General features: G+C 46.6%; 1 long non-coding RNA gene across 1 annotated transcript; it reads right to left on the reverse strand.

The window, feature by feature from the left end:
• Positions 1-4,374: 4,374 nt before the first annotated feature.
• Positions 4,375-5,257, reverse strand: LOC135373433 (uncharacterized). The gene is made up of 3 exons (XR_010416464.1): positions 5,183-5,257; positions 4,607-4,654; positions 4,375-4,538 (listed from the first exon to the last, which is right to left on the reverse strand). It is a non-coding gene; the product is annotated as an uncharacterized LOC135373433 (long non-coding RNA).
• Positions 5,258-6,387: the final 1,130 nt, after the last annotated feature.

The following is a 6,387-nucleotide window of genomic DNA, read 5'->3' on the forward strand; positions in this document are numbered from 1 at the left end:
ATACCCGTATAATTCTTAAACGTAACTTATTTAACATGTTGTTGAACGACTACGGGAAATACATAAGTTCTCGCGTATGAATTATTTCCATCAAAGCAACTATCAAAAACAAAACCAGGTTACTTTTAAAGTCGTAGCGTAGGAGCTACTGCTTGAACTCTTTCAGTCTAGAGCAACGTAAACAAACAAACAAGAAAACACCCGTTGGTCAATGAGGCTTTCGGCGGGCACCGGAGGCGCCAATTTGAAAAAGAAACAAACGTGGTTGGTGGATTCGAAACATTCGATTCGCCGCTTTGGGCACTGGGATTCGAGAATCTCGAATCCCCGTCCAGGATTCGAGGATTCGCGGACTCGATCGGAAAAAATCCTGGGACCGCCCATGCTGCGGACTGAGTCGAAAGTCCGGAGGCGTTTGCATTTGCGCGTGCAATGCACGTGCAGTACACTCTTTGGGAACGGAGGTTTCCACAACTGGCGCCCAACGTGGGGCGCGCACCCCGGACCGTTAGGTTAAAAGCCTAACGGTCCGGGGTTCGTGCCCCACGTTGGGCGCCAGTTGTGGAAACCTTTTTGGGATTGCCTGCTGCCGAACGAGAAGCTTTGTTGGAATGTGAATAAACCGTATGTTGCATTGATTTCGTTGTGGTGCTGCTTGTTCCTTCGCGCGCGGAACGGACGGGCTGACGCCTCGGGGTTGTGGGAACTGAGGTTTCCACAACTCTAACGGAATACGGATTGACGGCTTACGAAAGCGTTTTTTTTTTTTTTTTGTTTTTTACCGATCACGTCCATTTTTATGTAAATGATTTGATCAAATGGTGCTGTTCAAAGAATGTTGACGCTGTGTTTCATTTCCGAGATGTATTACCCCGTGTAATTAGCGTGACGTCGCCGTCAATTTCTTCTTCTAATCCGTAGACGTGTCTAATTAGCGCCTCTCCTTCCCGTAAGCTCGAGTCCTGAAACATTTACTCGGGGATTTTATTTCCAGAAACCCGCAGTACAGACGCAACATAATTCCGAAACTAATCGGTTTGCGCGGGTACGCGATCGAGTTGTGCGCTTTCTGCCATATGTGGCGCTCAAGGACATGGTTCGGAGCGCCCCCAAAATTGGAAGGCACCCCTGTGTAAGCAACAGAGAGACGTGTGACGAAAGGAGGTTACTTTGATGGGGAGTCGTCCATTTTATACCCTCGTTAGACGGACTGATTTGGTGTCACTTTCAACGAGTGACACTTGCATCGGTGACCAGGCGTGTAGCCGCGACTGTAGGCTTCGTGGTACAGGTAAAAATGGTCAGAAAAAGCGAGCGGCTCCGACACCACAATATTTTCACACAAGTATTTTCGAACAGTGTTTGTACAGTGTGAGATGGTGCCGAGAAAACATGCCATTACTGTCGTTAATAGCCTGCGAGAACTTGCCGGTCTCGGCGATCTGGCGGAAGCCATTTTTGTTGTGGCACACCTTTGAGGCCAGTTTGTTTAATGTTGGAAGAAGATTAGCAGGAGGTGTTTCTAAATCAAACGAAAAAAAATTTGGGGAAGGTATTGTGGCGCAAGCCTAAAAATTTTGAGGACGTTTATTTTTATCTATCGTAATAAACTTCTACCCGAGAAACGTCATCATGGCGTTGGTAGACAGACTGAAACCGAAACATATCGCAAGGGGAGAGTTGGGTTCCACGAATGCGCACTTGTTCGCTGCCTCCTATAGACCTCACCCTGTTTGTAAACAAGTGACGTCATAGTGTTCGACAGCGCCACCAATTCGGTGGACCTGATCTACGGGAAAAAATGGTCCCTGCTTGCATGGGCGGAAATAATGGCCCCGCCGGGTTCCGCGCGCCCCAAAATACGGAAGCGTCGTCGCGACGGATTATAGCCGATCAAGCGTTGTCATTTTCTTTCCTGATTTGTGGAAATAATTAACGTTAATGTTAACGAACAATAAAAGCCATTCAACGGGGAACATAAAAGCGGTTAGTATACTTATTCGCTGCACAGCTTGTATTGTGGCTGTTCTTTCTTTTCCTCTGTCTTCCTCTGTGTCGCTGTAAAAAAGACGACATGGTGGCAGCTAAGGTCGTGCTCAAGACTGAGAGGTAGTGGGTCCGAATCCTACCACCGACTGTGCTCTCGGAGGCTTTTCCCTGGATTTTTCGGAAGGCTTTCCAGACGAATGTCGGCACAGTTACCCATGAAGTCGGCCATGGACGCACACTAACCCTTGTCCCCCTCCAACTCCTTCCTGCTGTCCTCTCTCCGTCTGTCCACGTCTGTACGCCGCTCATAGCCACAGTTGCTCCGCGGCGCTAACACGGAATTTAAAAAAAAAATGTCGAGAAGCAGAACCGAAAGGAGGGAAGTAGTGCGAGAAGAATGCGCTCCACGTCATTCTACGTTATTGGCGACACATTCAAAGAAGTAAAAAGGAAAGGTAGCCACGTCAGGTCACGTGGGATTTCCTCTAAAATAGTCTTCTATGGCAACTTGGTACCTGTGGAGACGACGGGGCCCTACGAGGTGACGGCACGGCAGGTAAGGCACCAAAGCGGCGTCGACGAGCAGCCATCTTGGATGTAGTTCCGTAGACTGGCTTATGGCTTTTTTAAACAAACGGAAGTAGACATCAAATAACAGATGATTTTACCAGAAAGATGAGAAAATTACGGATGAAATCAAACAAAAATCAACGTCGTATAACGTATCAAACATACAAAAATTAAATTTTATCGCTCGTTTCTTCCAGGCAATCCGCCATATCTTGGCTGAGGACCTTCTGACCTAACCCGAGGCACAGTCTCGACGCTCGCACCGCCTAGAGCGTGCCGGGGGGGGGGGGGGGGACGGCGCCCCCCCCCCCCCAGAGCCCCCAATCTGTAGAACCTAACTTAACCTAACCTCACTAAAGTGAGGTGATTTAGCTCATTTCCGACCCTACCTTTCGCAAAATGATAAGTTTCGAATCCGCTAGGCTTCACTCCCGTGTTTCTCCAGCGGTAGAAGTGCATCAGATGGGGTTGTTCGGATGCATATAAAAAAAAAAACTTCTATACCACACATTCTTGTTTTTTCTTCTCTCACTTCAGTACATTATTTCGCTTTTGAACACTCCGGCTAATTAGAAAAGCCCGTCTACTGAACTTCAACCGCCATCTTCTATAAACTCTTAAATCTTCACCACCCAAAAGCTTTAATAAACCTTTGTTTTCGCATTGCATAATGCGCAGACGAGATAACGATAGGCCTTTCCGTGTTTACAAAGAAATGACGTCAGGTGGTATAACGGCGCCGCCATCTTGGTGTATAGGAAATATAGAAAAAAACAGAAAAAAAGGAAAAATCAATAACTGAGAAGATTGTAATTTTTCACAAGCCTCTATACGTATATCCCGAGGTGATAAAATGTCCATAAGGTATCTGGACACGGTACACTTTCGGGACATAACATCATCGCTTAGGGCGCTCAGGATCACCGTTGTTCAGAATATGATATCCTCCTCTTTCCAGATTTGTTCTTTTTCGAGATTTGCGCGTGACTTTTCGTGGCAATCTTCATTCCTAGAGAAAGGCTGAACTCATTCCTCACGTGTGAGCCGATAAAACTTATCATGCGGCTCAGTGGTTGATGGCGAGTGTGTTGTGCAGTAAAGTTGTGTTTTTCAGACTGCACAGGGTACGTGACGTGTTGTTATTTCTGCACGGCGAGCAATGGACCATTTCCATATTCGCGTCGCCCCTGGCGACAGAATGTCGAACGTCGTGTCTTTCCCCCAATAATGGGGACGCGCTTTTCGGACTGGCACGTTGCGTGGAAAGTAGCAAGAGAAGATTGGAAGAAGAATGCGGAAGCGCATTGTACTCGTTACCAGACCTCAAACGTCCGCGTAACCTTGAAACCGATTATCTCCCCACAATGAACATGACCGTTTCCCGCAGGTGGGTTCATAGCGATGTTTTCCACTCAAAGATGTCGGACTCAAGGGCTGGGCACGCGCATACGCGTTGTCGGAAATGGTCCATTGTACGGGCGCACGGGATTCGATGAAAATCGAGTTTATGCAGTCGTTAAACAGAAAATCGAAAGACAAACGTACGCAATAAAACGACGATAAAACCTGAGACTAGGAAGAGAAAATAGCTACACGACACGTTCCTTTCTGTTCCTACGTTGTTGTTTCCTATGTTTCTGTTTCTATTCCATGTTCCTTGTCTCAGGTTTTATCGTCCTTTTTCAATGTACCAGCTCGGCTACACCCTTGCACTTCTATACCATGAAACGTACGCAATGTCTGCTGCTTATACCATTTATTGCCCTCAAGTGTTCCCGCCACCTAGGATCGTGTTGAGAGAAGAAAGTACCAGGGTCCGTTACTTAATACGTGCGAATTGATCCTTTCGGGGCTGTCGGTCAGCGATGTTTATCCCACGATCACGGAGCATTTCTTGCACTTGCTCAGCGAGGTGCAATGGCCGTTAGGGCACGTAATACCCTCGAGACAAACGCAGATGTTAGGGTCACCGTCACGACCTGCAAAGGAACACGAAATGAGTCGTCACAATGACGTCTATGGTAACATCGCTATCAAAAGCGCTTACGTTCAAGCTCGTGCCCTTCCGGTGCAGCTTCACTCGCGACAAATACACCTTAGAAAGAAAAGTAAATATTAAGTTTTTCACTCTCTCAAGTTCCCTGCAACTTGGAGGCCACGGGCTGCCCACCAGGTGAGCGGTTGCGCCACCTGCTATATAGAGCTTTCGACAGCTTGTTACGTGTCCTGAGCACGTGTTTACGTGACAATCTCATGTTTCTAAACGTGCTACCGAATGACAGGGAAAGCCTTCGTGAAGAAAACTTTCTGCTGTCTTACGGCGGGGGATATGTTCAAGGTAAAACAGGAAAGGTTAGGGAGAGTGTATAACGGCGTTTTTCAGTCGGTTCACCATTATTGTCAACCCAAATAAAGCTGAATTATCCTGAAGCACTCCGCTAAGGCTAAAAGATGGAGACAAACGTCCAAGTTCGGAAGCCGCCGATGTTTCCAACACTCTCTGTTCTTCTACTAGGCGTAGGACATCTTCTACGGGTTAGTAGAAGAAATGTCGGCTGGAAATCACCACGGCTTTCGAAGTGTAGCTTTTGGAACCTCCCATATTAGATTCTAGTAGTGTTACCAAAGAGGAGGACGAAGACAACAGCGAAACGTAGAGGCGTCATTGTGTCCACGGAGAGATTGTTGAAGCTTTCCTAGGGAAGAAAAAAAAACGCATTTCCTCAGATACCACGATGTGTAGTTTGCACGACACTTAAAATTGAATTGAGCGTTTCTCATCTAAGGTCAGGGTCCCAAAAACCATAGATTGAGAAGTTAACCGAAGAACTCGTTACAAGTTATACCGTGTACGAAATGTAACTAAGTTAATAACGAAGTTCTTCAGCATGAAATGTAACTCGCAGTTACTGAGTTACGAGAACGAGTTACTTCCAAGTTACTTCGGACACAAAACAGCATTACGCAGTTTCAGCGCGCGTGAGCAGTTGAGTCAGAGCTTGAGTTGCCTGCGGGGGACTGCAACACGCTTAGATCGTTTTCGTTTATGTCCAAAAATAGACCTCTCCCGGTTTGTAAACAAATGACGTCATAGTGTTCGACAGCGCCACAAATTTGGTGGAATTGAGCTACGCTCGCAGCTAGAGGTGAACAAGGTCGCGCAGAAAGCCACGGTCTTGGGGGGGGGGGGATTAAAGGGACGCGACCCTCGGTTCTGCTTTTCCTTCAACGGGAGGCAGCGAACAAGTGCCCGTTCGTGGAACCCAGCCATCTCCTTCCAATTTGTTTCGGTTTCAGTCTTGTCTACCAATGTCATGACGACGTTCCTCTGGTAGAGGTATATTCGAACGCCTTGCATTTTACTCCCTGTGGGCGCACAATGGTTCAGCTTCATTTCAATGGCACCGGTTCTTACTTCCTGAATAAAATACTGTCATTGATTGAATATCACGTTTTATGGCATAAAATTACATGAAGGAACCGGAGAGAAAGCAAGAAAATATGTGGACGCGCGTGAGTGAAAAGCGAGTTAAAAGTAACTTGGAACTTAAGTTACTTTGGTAAAGTTACCAGAAAAAGGAACGAGTTCTTCTGAAAGTTACAACGGCGCAACAGTACCGATTTAAGTTACAAAAAAAAAGGGAACTTAGTTACAGTAACGAGTTACCTGGAACTCTGCCTAAAACTTCGACGTACGCGTTGACGCCGAAAATACGCCTTTCGGCTGTTCTGATTTTGTGATGATGAATGGATGTCTCGAAAAGTCTATATCTTTTATCCCATGCCCTCGTTTTTCAAAGTCAACTTTGAGTCAAGATATTCGAGGGA

This window comes from Ornithodoros turicata, chromosome 1 (genome assembly GCF_037126465.1).
Source record: "Ornithodoros turicata isolate Travis chromosome 1, ASM3712646v1, whole genome shotgun sequence".
NCBI classification, from domain to species: domain Eukaryota; kingdom Metazoa; phylum Arthropoda; class Arachnida; order Ixodida; family Argasidae; genus Ornithodoros; species Ornithodoros turicata.